This window comes from Lissotriton helveticus, chromosome 6, assembly GCF_964261635.1.
Source record: "Lissotriton helveticus chromosome 6, aLisHel1.1, whole genome shotgun sequence".
Taxonomy (NCBI): Eukaryota; Metazoa; Chordata; class Amphibia; order Caudata; family Salamandridae; genus Lissotriton; species Lissotriton helveticus.
This window is the reverse complement of record NC_136067.1, coordinates 1,792,951,196-1,792,966,570: the sequence shown is the minus strand read 5'-3', so window position 1 is coordinate 1,792,966,570 and position 15,375 is coordinate 1,792,951,196. Positions and strand designations below refer to the sequence as shown.

The 15,375-nt window shown below is 45.1% G+C and overlaps 1 protein-coding gene across 1 annotated transcript in view; it reads right to left on the bottom strand.

Annotated features, from left to right (window-relative positions):
- THADA (THADA armadillo repeat containing) overlaps positions 1–15,375 on the bottom strand; it is a 1,377,633-nt gene that overhangs the window by 1,261,053 nt on the left and 101,205 nt on the right. The window lies entirely within an intron of this gene.

The following is a 15,375-nucleotide window of genomic DNA, read 5'->3' as shown; positions in this document are numbered from 1 at the left end:
TATAAAATTCAACCGGAATTTGATCGGGACCAGTTGCCTTTCCTGCTGGTAGGCTATTTAATGCATCTATAAATTCCTCCAGACATAGGGTAGAATCTAGCATTTCACCTTCTTCTTTTGTGACAAGTGATGAACGCACACCTCCAAGATAGTTCCTAGCTTCCTCCAGGTCCTCAGTATTGCCCTGTGTATACAATTTTTCGTAAAATCCTCTAAAAACCTCTCTTATCTCATCTGAGCCTGTAACAGTGATACCCGTTGAATCTAGTATCTCTTTTATTTCAGCGTCAGCCCTTTGCTGTCTGGCTTTAACCGCAAGTATGTGACCCACTTTCTCACTACATTCATATAGTTCTTCTTTCTTAGCCAAGTATTTTTCAGCAGACCTTTTCGAGAGGCTTTCAACTGCGTCCGCCTTTAGTGCTACAATTGTTAATAGTATATTTTCCAAGCTGGACTTAAGTCTTACTGCAGAAACTAGTTTTCCTTCCTCAATGATCAATTTTTGCTGATAAGTTTCATATCTTAACCTCTCTTTCTTACGTCTAGTCAACACGTAGCTTAGTGTTTCTCCTCTAATGCCTGCTTTAAAACAATCCCACGTCTGCCCTACAGAAGCTGTCCCGTGGTTAATCTCCCAAAAAATCCTGATCCACTCTTCCATATGTTTCCTATATTCAAGATCTTGGAGCAGACTCCTCTCAAACGTCCATGTGGACCTCGTTCTCTGTGCTTGCGTAACCTTGATTGATAATAACAATGGGTTATGGTCCGATATAGTTCTTGGATATTTCTCGATCTGAGTCGCGTAAACCAGGGACCTAGAAACTAAAAAGTAGTCAAGTCTCACCAACACCTGGTGAGGTGCCGAAAAATAGGTACTACCATCTACAAATGGGTGTTGTATTATCCAGGGATCTGCCAGAAGATTATTTTTAACCATGTTAGTAATGGCCCTGCTTACTTTTTTCTTTCTACCATTATATACTACTCCTGTATTCATAAATGAGCTTGTAGGATCATGCATGTTGAAATCGCCACAGCAGATTATTGGTTCAGGCCACTGTGCCATTTCTATATCTAAAAACTCCCAGATCTCTGAATCGTCCTCGGTAGAGCCATATATGTTTACTAGTGTGACGTTGAGCCCTTTAACCATTAGTTCCGTGATAACCCATCTTCCCCAGCGATCCTCTTTCTTTCTTCTGACAATCACTTCTCTACTTCTTCCTAGGATAACGACTCCCCTTGTCCTGGAACCCTGCCTGCTAGCTGCAAGCACATCAAAACCCAGTTGATTCATTAAGTAAATCTGTTTTTCCTCTATGTGTGTTTCTTGTAAACATACTAGATCTGCTTGCAGGTTTCTTAAGTACGCTGCTACATTTGTCCTCTTCCTTGGGTCATTCAAGCCACATACATTTAATGAGACAATCTTACATGCCATTTTATGCAGAAAAAAGGGCCAACTCTTCCTAACCCGACTATCATTTCAAGCTTCTCCCCCCTTCCTTCACCCTTCCTCCCTCCTTCTTTATCCAACAATTTAAACAATAATTTAAGCAACAAACAAAATGCATAGTCCATGTGTGCTAATTGTCTTATCAAAATCGTACGCTTCAACTGTTTTTTACCTTCCCTTCCCCCCCGCCTCCCCTGACTGTCCCCCCCTTCCCTCCCCCTACGGGCAAATAGGTCACTCGTGACCTATGTGTGGACGCTTCCTGGTTGAGTTGGTCGCACCCCTCTCCCATCTCCTAATATGTCTCCCCCTTTCTCGAAAATTGAGCCATTTGACCCTCAGTGTCCCTCTTTCTTCGCCCTTTCCAAGTCCTGAATAAACTCTTGCGCTTTTACCTCTGAAGTAAACATCCTGATCTTGCCCTTCGTAACTACTTTCAGCCTTGCAGGGAAAAGCAGATATGCTTCCGAACCTAGAGCCTGAAACTCCGAGATCAGACTTCTGAGTCTCCACCTCCTCTCTACTGTCACATGACAGAAGTCAGGTCTCGTAAAAAATGTAACTCCCTCCGCCGACCTTTTGCTATCTGGTCTAGCTTTCTGGATGAGTTCCTCGCGGAGTAGAAAGTTCCCAACACAGACCAAAATTGCTCGGGGGAGTTGAGGTTTCGACCCTCCTTCGGCTCCGTATACCTTCCGCTGGACAAAAGGGAACCTGTGGGCTCTCTGCACTTCTGCCTCCCACTGCCACTGGGATTCAGGGAATGCCCCCCTTAATAACTTGATCACAAACCCCCTTGGATCTTGCCCTTCCAGCCCTTCTGCCACTCCCAAAATGCGAACGTTGTTTCGCCTTTGGCGATTTTCAAAATCCTCCATTTTCCATAGGATGTCATCTATTTTCTTCTCATGTTGTTCTTTAAATTCGCCAAAGCTACGAAAGTCGTCCTCCATTTTGCCTGTTCTCTCCTCGACCTCAGAGACTCTCCCTGCTAATCCTTCGTATAGTTTGTTAGTTTTCCTGAGTGTCGTTTGTATTCTCCTGAAGTCTTGCCTCGTTTTCCGGCTTGTAGATCTCGCTTCAGATTGGATTTGTTTCAGCATGCTAAACACTTTTCCAAACGCATCTCCCTGATTCAAACCTACTTCTGGCTCTTCTTGATATGATTGTGATGTAGCTGAATAGTCCCAAACCAGCTTCCTTTCAGCGCCCCTTGTCGGTGACCTTTCACGCCTATGCCTCCTTGTCTTTGTCTTTTTCAATGTAGACTCCTTATCAATATCTGTTTCTGAGGAGGTAGAGGCTGTCCATGAGTCGTCCTCCTCATCGTCTTCATCCTCCCTCTCCGCCTCTTCCTCATCCTCCTCCTCCAGCTCGGAGCCCTTTCTCCCCTGCTGAGCTGGGTCAGAATCCTCCTCCACTGAAAAAAAGCGGTCTCCCTCCAGTGAACATATATCCTCCTTCTCCTTCTCTTTAGGGCACCCGGGTGCTAACTTTCCATACACCAAGCTGGCTGTGCTTCCCCATGAAGGGTTAGGTGGTCTAGCCATTAGCTCTGCTTCGACCTGCATGATCGCCTGCATCATATCGTCGGCTTTCTCATGGGCACTCGGCCCTACAGCCTCCTTTAGTGCTTCCAACTCCTTATCGTTGTTTTTATCAGTTTCTGCAGCCACCATCTTTTTGCCTTCCTGCAGCCCCCTCTGAGCCAGCTCCCTTTCGTCATCCTTTACAGCATTAGCGTTATCATTAGCATTTGCGTTTCCCCCAGCCCTCAGTCCCGTATGCCCAGCTGTTACCTTGCTGCTGGCGTCCTCCTCGTGTCTCGCTGAAGGCTCCGCTGTAGGTTGCCTAGCAACTACTGCCTTGGCGTCTCCCACGCTCTGAGCTCCTGCCTCGGCCGGCCCCGCAGCGTCCTCGAGGACGTTTCCCTGCCTTATACCGGGATTGGGCACTTGCTCTGTAACACTGGTTACCTCCGGACTCTTGCTGGTTACTCCACTGTCTGCACAGCCAGGGCGGATGAATGTTTCAGGTAGGGTAGGCTGCCTAAGAGGGGTTGCTTTGTTTTTGGTTTTAGAGATCGCTGCTTTCTCGTTTATTTTACTTCGCTCATCTCCCAACATTTTTTCCCCTTTCGCGTCCGATTTCTTTTTGATAAGTGGCACAAGCGTTTTCCTTATTGCACCCTGGTTCTTGGCTGGTTCCTGCGCCTTCCTCGTAGCAGGTGTTATCGATGCAGAGAGGTTTACGACATTCCGTTCAGGCTCGGTATCTTCTTTGCTTTTCTTTTTGTCAGACTTTATCGGTTTTGGCGGCATTTTGTCTGGAATCGTGCTACTCCAGCCTTTTAAGCCCGATGCTTCAAAGTTTACTGAGAGCTTGGCTAGGTTGATTCTTAAAAATCCGAATCTCCGCTCTAGATTCCTTGCCCACCTGCCAATTCCAGCAGCCGCCGCGCTGCCTAGATCTCTGAAGAAACTGGATTTTGATGGTGCTGCTCCTTGAAGAAAGAACGACTCCAGCATCACAGCATCCCGACTTTGATCTCCAGGCACGACTCTAGTAATCCTATTTTAAATTATTTCAGCTAGTGAGGGAGACTAGCACTCCATTAAACCCGCATCAATAGTCCCGACAGGAGAGAGGCTCTAGTGCGACTGTTCACCTCGACCCGCCTGCGGCCATCTTGCCTTTCTTTTTTAGTTCAAACGTTTTAAGTTTTCAATATAATGGAAAATACACAAAGTTGAAAAACATCCCCATTTATCCATTTGATCCCATTTCACACATAAAGAATAACAAGCAGATGGTGTAATATAAGTCATCCACCATTGGCTAGAAGAGCAGTCTCTACAAAATAAGATGTTACGGTCTCTGCAGTATCTACGTTTGTATTTGTATTACATTACATAATATTCATATAGCCATGACTCCATCAGAGTCTTAACTAGAGGTTAATAAAAAGGCTATTGAATGTTGCCATTCTTGTTCTACTGATACAGGTAAAGCACTCGTCCATAGTCTAGCTCTACTATTCAAACCATAAGACTGTGGGAGATTCTTTCCATGTTTCGGGGTGGTGCTCGCAGGTCTTTCCTTTGAAGTACTACTTTGATGTTACCTTGGCCATAGTCTCAATAGAAATGCTACTTTTATGTCTAGCACATATGTATTTTATGCATACCTATGTATAATTTGTACCATGTGAGTCATGGTTTTGTCGTATTGGTTATCCATGTGCTAGGATTGCGTCTGTGGGTCACTTTAATTAATACATTGTTTTACAGAAATGTAGGCACTGCTTATATTGAAAAGAATCAGAGAGGCACATGTACGGCGACAAAAGCACAACAATCTTTAGATTTAGTCCACAACACACAGAAGAGTGATGATGACAGGAACAAGTTTTGGCTTGATGCAATAGATCTTTTATTCGTAAACATATGCAACACAGCCAGCGCGTTTCAACTTTGCGTGCTTCTTCAAGGCAAAGAGTAATCCAACGAGCAAGAAACAACACATTTCTAGAAAAAGGCATTTTTGATCGAGCAGCTGATTTAATATTCATGTCTGCTGAACATCGTCAGCTGCGTGCACTCACAGGAGGACCCGCTATGAAGATGTCAAAGTGGTGTTTACTGTGACTAGCATGAGATTTTGGTCATCAATCTGGTAGAAGCCCAGCTGATCTATGTGCTCAATAAGCCAGTACACAAATGGTATCTAGACTGTACAAGTGATGTTTGATGGAGCCTTGCATGTACTTCATGTGCTGCCTTTAAAGAACTTCATTGCAGAAGTTACACACAGGAGCTAGACAACATGAGCAAATTGCAAGTGGCGAAAGATATTGTGCTATGACTTTAACTTTTGCTTTGGGAAATCAGTCAAATCAAAGGCTCAATTTTCTCCCTGATTTAAGAATGGCGATTTTGCTTGTGCAGAAATCAGCACCATTAATTAGTGGTTCCCAAACTGTGTGCACCAATGTCTAGTTTTGACGATGCATGGGGTGCAGCGGTGCACAGACTGGGAACCACTGGTGCCTGCAGCCTGTCTCTGGGTCACATGGCTGGGTGTGGGTGATAGTTGGGCTTTGTGTATTCATTCTAGACAGCCACACACAATGCGAGTCATAGGGGTGACTGGATGGTCAATCACTGGCAGGATGGGAGGGAGGAGCTGGGCATTACCCCACTTACTTTCTTAACTGACCTGAGTGAGGCCAGTGGCATTTTTCTTTGCTCCAAGTGTGGTTTTTTGTGTACCATAGAACACTCTTTTCTTGTTTGCCAAAATTTAACCGGGGACTAAGAGTGGTTCCTCATTCTCCCTACCTCTCTTTTTGTTGTTGTGTGATTACCCCACTTACACCTGAATAGGTTGAGCCCTACATTCACACAAAGGGCTGTATACCCCCTGTAGTCTGGAGCCAGGACCAGGAAGGCAGGGCATCTGTGTACTTCAAAGGCATGCCTCTAGAAGCTTCTCCCCACTTCAAAAGGCACAACTGTGTATAAAAGAAGGATCAGACACGAACTCTTCAGTAGAATTCTAGACCTGTGGATACTCTGCTAGGAAGATGGACTGTTGCGCTGCCACAAGACACCTCCGGGTATTTGTGCGCTTTTTATAAATCTCGTTAACTTTAACATTAACACGAACTGCCACTCTGCTGCTCTAAAGAAACTGCTGCCATGCTGTGTTGACCTGCTGCCCATTTGCCTGGGGAAGAAGAACTGGACCTGCAACTACATCTTGAACCCAGGACCTCAGAGTGACTCAGAGGGCCAGTCTGCTGGCCTCCTGATTTGAGCCTCAGGGCCATAAAAGGCTGCCCAACAGCTCTTTGATCTGTTCTCAGCGAGTTCCTGACCCCCCAAGCGGTGCCTCTCGGGGCCTGGACCATTGCTGTGGCTCACAGGCTGTTGAAATCAAGCTTTTGAGCTCTTCGCGACCGACAACTTTCCTGTTCGCACCGGAATCACACCACTACCATCGAAGTTCAGCGTGAGCTGCCGCGAGCCTCTCTGTTCACACAGCAGCATCGACAGCCCACGTGTGACCACCAATGCGCAGCTCCAGCATACCCGTCCGCAACACCCAGCCTGCTCTTCACACCATGCCAACTGTCACCCGTGATACTCTCCTTGCTCCCTACGACACTCTCCAATGCGAACGGGACTCTTGCCACAAACACATGAGAAAGGTAAACCTTTAGTGGAATTAACCTGGGACTGTTTCTGACCCGCTCTCAATCGCTGTCGCCCTGAACTATTGGCTTTGACCCGGTCCAGCGCGACCAGATAGCTGCGGTTGGTGCTTTATGATTTTAGGCGCTATTTTACCATTTATTCTTTAAAAATTCACAACTCCGGTTCTACCGATTTAATTTTGGTTGTTTTGGTCTGGGTTTATTTATTAAATTAAGCTATATTGTTCGAATCAGGTGTGGGATCTTTCTGTGTGGTGTATTAGGAATATGCTACTTACCAGTATGCATCTGTTCTTGGCATAGAGGGCTGCAGAGTGGTACATTTATGAATAGATCGCCATCTGGTGTTGGGCTCGGATGATTGCACTTGTTTTTCTTCTGGAGAAGTCTTTGTCGTCATAGATGACTCCTCCTCTTGGTGTCAGTGCGCATGGGCATCGGCTCCATCCTTAGATTGTTTTGCCATAGTAGGGTTAGATGGAGTAGTGTAGTATAATACATAAAGATATGCCCATGTAAGTGTATCTAAATAAGATAATGTTGGGACAGACACAGGTTTCCGGGGAGACAGGGAGGGCATGTACCACTCTGCAGCCCTCTATGCCAAGAACAGATGCATACTGGTAAGTAGCATATTCCGTTCGAGGCATATGGGCTGCAGATGGTACATTTATGAATAGATTGTACAGCAGTTACCTCCCTAGCGGTGGTCACCAGTGTCTGTCGCAACTGTTTGAAATAGAGTTTTTAATACAGCTTGGCCCACTCTGGCTTGTTGTGCAGCCTGTACATCAACACAGTTGTGCTTTGTGAATGTATGTGGTGTAGACCAAGTTGCTGCTCTACATATGTCATCTAGGGGAATGTTCCCTAAGAATGCCATAGATGCTCCTAGTTTTCGTGTAGAATGAGCTCTAGGAGGAACAGTTAATGTTCTCTTTGCTTTAATGTAACATATTTGTATACATCTTACAATCCATCTAGCGATGCCTGCTTTAGAGATAGGATTGCCCTTATGTGTTGGGGAAAATGCTACAAATAGTTGTTTAGTTTTCCTGAAGTTTTGTGTTCTTTCTATGTAGTACAAAATGGCTCTTTTGACATCTAGTGTATGTAGAGCCCTTTCTGCTACCGTCTGTGGCTTTGGAAAGAAGACTGGTAGTTCCACTGGCTGGTTGATGTGAAATGCTGAAATTACTTTAGGCAAGAACTTTGGGTTTGTTCTAAGAACCACTTTATTCTGGTGTAACTGTAGGAATGGTTCTTGTATTGTCAATGCCTGTAATTCACTTACTCTCCTGAGGCTATAAGGAAAGCCACCTTCCATGTAAGGAATTGTATTTCGCACCTATGCATAGGTTCGAAAGGTGGCCCCATTAGTCTGGTGAGTACTACGTTGAGGTTCCAGACTGGGGAAGGTGGTAATCTTGGTGGAATGACTCTTTTAAGGCCTTCCATGAAGGCTTTTATCGCTGGTACTCTGAACAATGATATGTGTTGCCTGTTTTGTAGGTACGCTGCTATAGCTGCTAGGTGTACCCTGATAGATGTGTACGCTAGATTACATTGCTGCAAGTGTAATAAGTAGCAAATAATCTCCTTTGTGGATACGTCCAGAGGGTTGATATTGTTATTAGTACAGTGTATAGCAAACCTCTTCCACTTAGCTGCATAGCATGCTCTGGTGGTGGGACGTCTCGCTTGTTTAATTATCTCCATGCAATTTGGGGGTAGATCTAAGTACCCAAATTCTAGGATTTCAGGAGCCAGATCGCTAGGTTCAATTGTGTGGGATCTGGGTGCATTATTTCTCCATGGTTCTGTGTAAGGTGCATGGGTAGAATTTGTAGCTTTTGATGTGGCACTTGTGAGAGTTGCAGGAGCGTGGTGAACCACGGTTGTCTTGCCCACGTGGGTGCTACTAGTATCATGGTCATTGAGTGTTGTTGTAGTTTTCTGACCACTAATGGGATTAGTGGGAGAGGGGGAAAAGCGTATGCAAATTTGTTGGACCAATTTATCCATAACGCATTGCCCTGCGACAGGTGGTGCGGGTACCTGGACGCGAAGCTTTGGCATTTTGCGTTCTGATGAGTGGCAAAGAGGTCTATCTCTGGCTGTCCCCATCTTTGGAAGAATGGCTGCAGTATTTGTTGGTGCAGTTCCCATTCGTGTATTTGTTCCGACTGTCTGCTTAAGATGTCTGCTATCTGGTTTTGGACTCCTGGTAGGTGTTCGGCTAACAGATAGATATTTTGAGGAATGGCCCATCTCCAGATTCCCTGTGCTAGTCTGGATAGTTGGAGAGAGTGCGTCCCCCCCTGTTTTTGAATATAATACATAGCTGTCATGTTGTCTGTTCTGATCAGGACTGCTTTGTTGGTAACATGTATTTGGAAGGCTTTCAATGCTAGAAACACCGCTAGTAGTTCAAGGTAATTGATGTGCAGTCTTTTTTCCTGCACACTCCACCTTCCTTGTACTGTGTATTTCTCCATATGTGCTCCCCATCCTGTGAGCGATGCGTCCGCTGTTATTGTCACCTGTGGAATTGGTTCTAGGAACGACCGCCCCTTGGCAATGTTTGTTGTGTTCCACCACTTCAGAGAGCGGTGTGTGCGGTCGTCTACCAACACCAGATCTGTAATCTGTCCTTGAGCCTGATTCCACTGTGTCGCTAAGCATTCTTGTAGCGGACGCATTTGTAGTTTGGCATATGGAATTAGCAGTATGCAGGATGACATCATCCCTAATAGCTGCATGAACACTCTTGCTGGTAGTGAGTGTTGTGGCTGGAATCTTTGAATGATTGTAAGCATTGTTTGGATCCTGACTGGATTGGGGTATACTTTGGCTTTTTCTGTGTCTATAGTAGCCCCCAGATATTGTTGAACCTTGCTTGGTTGTAGGTGTGACTTTGTGTAGTTCACCGTGAACCCTAGCTGGTGTAGTAGCTGAATTGTCTTTCGTGTGTTTTGAAGACATTCCTCTTGTGACTTGGCCTTTATTAGCCAGTCGTCCAAGTATGGGAAGACATGTATTTGTTGTCTTCTTAGGTGAGCTGCCACCACTGCCAGGCATTTTGTGAACACCCTTGGTGCCGTTGTGACACCAAACGGAAGGACTTTGAACTGATAATGTTGTCCTTCTACCACAAACCTGAGGTATTTCCTGTGTGCTTTGTGAATCGGGATATGAAAGTAAGCGTCTTTTAGATCCAGTGTAGAAAGAAAGTCCCCTTTCTTCAGTAAAGGAAGTACCTGTTGGAGCGTGACCATGTGGAAATGTTCCGAATTTATGTATGCGTTGAGAGGTCTTAGGTCCAGTATCGGTCTTAGAGACCCATCCTTTTTGGGAATTAGGAAGTATAGGGAGTATACTCCTGTTCCTTGTTGGTGCTGTGGAACCTTCTCTATGGCATGCTTTCCTAGCAGGGATAGTACTTCCTGCTTTAACAGTGTCAGGTGATCTTGTTTCATTGGACGCTGTTTGGGGGGGATGTTTGGTGGGGTAGATGTGAGTTCCAGGCAATAACCATGTTGGATAATTTGTCTCACCCACCTGTCTGATGTGATGTTTTCCCAGACAGGTAGGAACTGTGATAGGCGTCCCCCGACCGGTGTTATATGGTCTGGGGGGAGCTGTATGAAGTCACTGCTTTGGGGTTGGAGAGTTGCGGTTGTTGTTGTTTCCGCGACCTCTACCTTGTTGTTGTTACCTCTGTAACTACCTCTAGAATTACCTCTGGGTGATGTAGGTGTAAAAGAGGTTTGTTGCTGGCTTGTACCTGTATTTTTGGATCCTCCTCTATAGGTGGACCTACGAAAGGAACCTCTTTGTGTCGGCTGTTGCAATGCTCCCATTGATTTAGCCGTTTCCGTATCCTTTTTCATCTTTTCTAAGGCCTCATCTGTCCCTGTGCCGAAAAGTGTTTTCCCATCAAAAGGTTGGTTCAGTAATGATGTTTGTACCTCTTGTTTGAACCCTGATAACCTGAGCCATGCATGTCTCCTTAACATGATGCTTGTGTTTGTAGATCTTGCTGCAGTGTCTGCCGCGTCTAGGGCGCACTTTATGGAAGTGTTAGTAATTAACTTCCCTTCTTGTATGAGTTGATCTGCCCTCTTTTGATGTTCTTTCGGGAGATGTGTGATGAGTTTTTCTAATACATCATAATGCGCTCTGTCATACCTTGCAAGTAGTGCTTGCGTATTAGCTATGCGCCAGCTGTTTGCCGCTTGAGATGCTACTCTCTTGCCAGAGGCATCTATTAGCTTAGACTCTTTGTCAGGAGGTGGAGCTTCTCCTGTAGATAAAGAGTTTGCTCTCTTACAAGCGTTTGTGACCACTAGTGAGTCTAGAGGAATTTGCCCTTTAATGTATATTGGGTCTTTTGGAGCTGCCCTATATTTCTTATCGATTCTTGGGTTCAGTACCCTAGCCCTCACTGGGTCTTTGAATATCTCTGATGTATGACTGAGAAGGCCCTTAAGCATTGGTAGTGTTCCTGATGTTCTTTGTGCAGTAGGTAGTGTTTCTAATAAGAAATCCTCTATTTGAGGTTCTGCATGTAGTTCTACCTTGTGATATGTTGCTGCTCTATTAATGAGTTGCGCAAAACCAGTATTATCATCAGGAGGTGAAGGTTTTGAAGGATACATTTCAGGGTCGTTATCGTTATCTGACCCTACATTGTACTCTTCCCATGGGTCTGCCTCCTCTGGGATTGTGTCTTCATCATCCCCAGGATGTTCCCCCTCCCCTGTGTCACTCTCTACATCTGTTGTAGGTGTAGATGGTCGTGTGGGAGGAATATTTGGTCTATTGTGAGGAAGGAGAAGATGGTGTGTGTCTAGGTTTTGGAGAAGGGGGAGGAGTTGTATTTGTCCCCATTGTTCTCTTCTTCGGATGAGTTTTGTCGTCCGAATGTTCATTCTTCCTCTTTTTAGGTAGTTCTGTGACTACCTTGCCAGTTTTTGGATTAATAAACAGAGTCTTTTTTTTAGGATCGGTCTTGTATTCCTGTGTCGGTACCACAGTTTTCGGTTCCGAAAGGTGTTTTTTCTTCTGACTGTCCATTTGTACTTTCGGCACCGAGATTTTATTCGGATCCGATGTCCTCGGCATCGAAGATGTCCCCGGTGTCGAGGGTGTTTTCGACGTCGAAACGTGTTTCGGTGTCGACATGGACTGCTTCGACTTCGAGCTTTCCTTGACTTGGAGCTTCGGTGTCGATGTGGTCCGTTTATCGGAACCACCAAGATGGGAGACCGAGTGTTTCGGTTTCGTTGCCGGGCTCGAAGGCGGGGCGTCGGAAACTTTTTTCGGTTGTCTGACCGGGCTCGAGGGCGGGGTCGACACCGTGCGGGGTCTGTTCTTTGGTAAAGGGACGTCGTCACTCACGGTTTGTTGGACGTCGATTTCCTCGACATCGGACCCGTCCACTTCCGACCCCGCCTCGTCGGCCTCTTCTTCCTCCTCTTCTGGGTGCTGGTCCTCGAACAGCTCCGGGATTGCTTGTGACTGCATTCTCGATACCTCGTGTCTTCGGGCTCGACGGTTTCTAATCGTCGATTTTGAAGAGAACGCTGCACAGGCCTCACAGTCCCTGGATTCGTGTTCAGGGGACAAGCAGAGGTTGCACACCTCGTGTAGGTCCTTGTGTGGGAACTTAGCACCACACGTTGGACATTTTTTGAATGGAGTCCTTTCCATGGACCCCGGGCTGGACTACTTAGAGTTTCTCGTAGTCGTCGTCCTTCGAAACGCGTCGGTATGGAAGTGAAGTCGCGTTCGATAACAATACCGTCGAATTGGAAAGGGTTACGCGCCGAATATAACCTTCTTTATCGAAGTCGGTCCGGAGCGCTTCGATCCTCATCCGAACCCGATGGCGGAAAAAAACAATCTAAGGATGGAGCCGATGCCCATGCGCACTGACACCAAGAGGAGGAGTCATCTATGACGACAAAGACTTCTCCAGAAGAAAAACAAGTGCAATCATCCGAGCCCAACACCAGATGGCGATCTATTCATAAATGTACCATCTGCAGCCCATATGCCTCGAACACTGTTTTACTGTCTGAAGTGTTGCACAAATACTTTACAAATTGCCTCCTAGTTAAGCCTGACTGCTCAGTGTCAAGCTACCAGGGGTTGAGAACGAGTGAATTTGGGGTTGCTGGTGCTATACCCTGACTTATATTGTGATTGCTGCTTGACCAAGGCTCACACCTAAGTCAACCAGTAACCCAATCTCTAACACTTCTCAATTCATATCCTGAATCCATTATTCATCGCATAACTTTATTTAAAGTATTCAGTGTCTGAAGATTGCAACTGTCCCATCATTTTGCTCAATAAGACAAATATATTCTAATGTAGAGTATAATGCTCTAAAGTGAATAATTTCTGCCTGTGGCGCCAAGTATTACAACTCCATGACTGGCTTCTGAAGAATTAGATCTAGCTGCTAAAATACTCTCCTCCAGTAACACTTCCACATTTAACAGTCCTATAACATATAGTTTGTTTTTCAACTACAACATATATGACCTACCCCCAAAACTGAACGTACATCTTGACGGACCTTCAAAATCCATGTAAAAGCAATATTTCAGTCTGGCTGTTGGTATTTCAAGAGCTATGTTTTTCTTCTTTGAGAAATAAAATTTCAACTCAATATCTTAGAACGTTAAAGAAAATGTCACCTTATCTTTCACTTGATTCCCGCAAACAGGCTATGGCTGCACTGGTGACATCCAGACTGGATTACTGTAATGCTCTTTATTTGGGCATTTACAGAGGTCTGATTCAGCGGCTGCAACTGGTTGAGAACGCAGGAGCCAGGTTTGTGATGAATCTACCCCGGTTTCAGTCTATCTCCCCCTTTCTCGTTAGGCTGCATTGGCTTCCCATTGACCACGGGATTCGTTTTAAAAACCTATGTTTAGTCCATAAGGCTTTGTTTGGGTCTGTCCCAGAGGGTATAAAAACTCTTTTACATCGCTATACACCCCCTAGGAACCTTAGGTCGGCGGATAAAAACCTGCTTATAGTGCCAAGGTTTCGTAAGGTCAGATGGGGAGGTCGATCTTTTTCTTCAGCTGCTTCCAAACTTTAGAACTCCCTTCCTCATGATCTCTCAGGCCTCTCTTCTCATCTACTTTTTCGTAAGGCCTTGAAGACTTGGCTTTTCACTCAGTCGGCAGCTTAATTCTTTCTGCCTTCCTTACGCTCAGTTCGTTTTAGCGCCTTGATGCCCTTGGGCTAAGTTCGCGCTCTATAAAACCCAATTTCATTCATTCATTTATTCTTATGTTTGCCAAATTTTTGCCAGCGTGTCATTTTCCAAATTTTATGGACAATTATCTACCTTCTTAATTGCACCCTTTCACATTTTGTAGAACTACGTAACTGCCCATTGACTCCACTGAACAATTCTGGAGGCGCAGTCCAAGACTCTCTTAAAGTAGATGTACCATCCAATGTCATCATGTGGTATGGCATTACTGCAGTGAAGTTCCACACATGAAATCATCCCATCTCACTATACCAGCTAAAATATGCTTTGTCTGCTAATTTTGATAATCTGATTCCCCAAATATAGGATTCAAAATTTAAAAGTGTCTTCAAACCCACAGAACTATTAACATTTTCCACATTTCTCTTAATGTTCTAAATTTGGATGACGTTTCAGCATCAGAAAAAATGTATTTTCAATTTAAGCACCAGCTTGTTTAGAGCACCACCAAATTGTGTCTGAAAGGTAAATTGAGTCCTCTTGAACCAACCAAAATGTCAACCAACTATCTCAATTTCTTATCTGTAGAGGTCTGGAAAGTGTCAAGAAGCAGATGGTCAAAGCTCGTGCTATGACATGATTACTGGGCATTTATTAGGAGAGGGATGATACTAGACGGTGCCTACTATGAACTTGGAAACCAGATATATCTTATTATTTCTATACTGATGTGAATAGGCCAGGGCAGAGTTTGAGGAATTCCACATAGCGGAACTCCACGAAGTGACAAAAGAACTCTGCCACGCTACGCAGAGTTCCGCAGGCTGCAGAGTGCGTTACATCGCTCCATTCGTGCTGACTTTTAGTGCCGGGTGTTTGTCCCGGGCTGTAAAATCAGCACGAATGGCACCACGCGCAGCGCAAAAGGGAGCTGCTTCTTTCTGCCGCATGAGTAGATGTTCTACTTGAGTGGCAGCTTCCTCAACGCGAACGGAAGGTTTCTCAACGTGAGCGTTAGCAATCATCTATGTTGAGAAATCTTGCCGGGAGGTGGTTTGGTGTAAGATATTCCTCATTCATTGACTTAACATTGGCGAGTGAGGAAAAGACTCCGCTCCTTGTTTTTGGAACTCCGTTCGCTAAGCATAGCGTGGAGGGGGAAACTCTGCAAACGGAGCAGAATTTCACGCCCAGGCCCAATTGTGAACCATGTGTACAGAGGGGATCATCAATCCCAGCACCAGCAGAACTATCACAAGTAGTGTTTTATAAATGATTTACACCAAGTCATGTGATAATGTGTCGATAAAACCAGCATAAGCGGTGGTATAATTTCAGGTATTTAAAATAAACAGCAGTATTTGCGTCAGCCTTTGGTCTCCTAGTTTCAGAACACATGCACATTTAAAGCAACTATAAAATACGAAATATTTTATGTACAAAAACCAACAT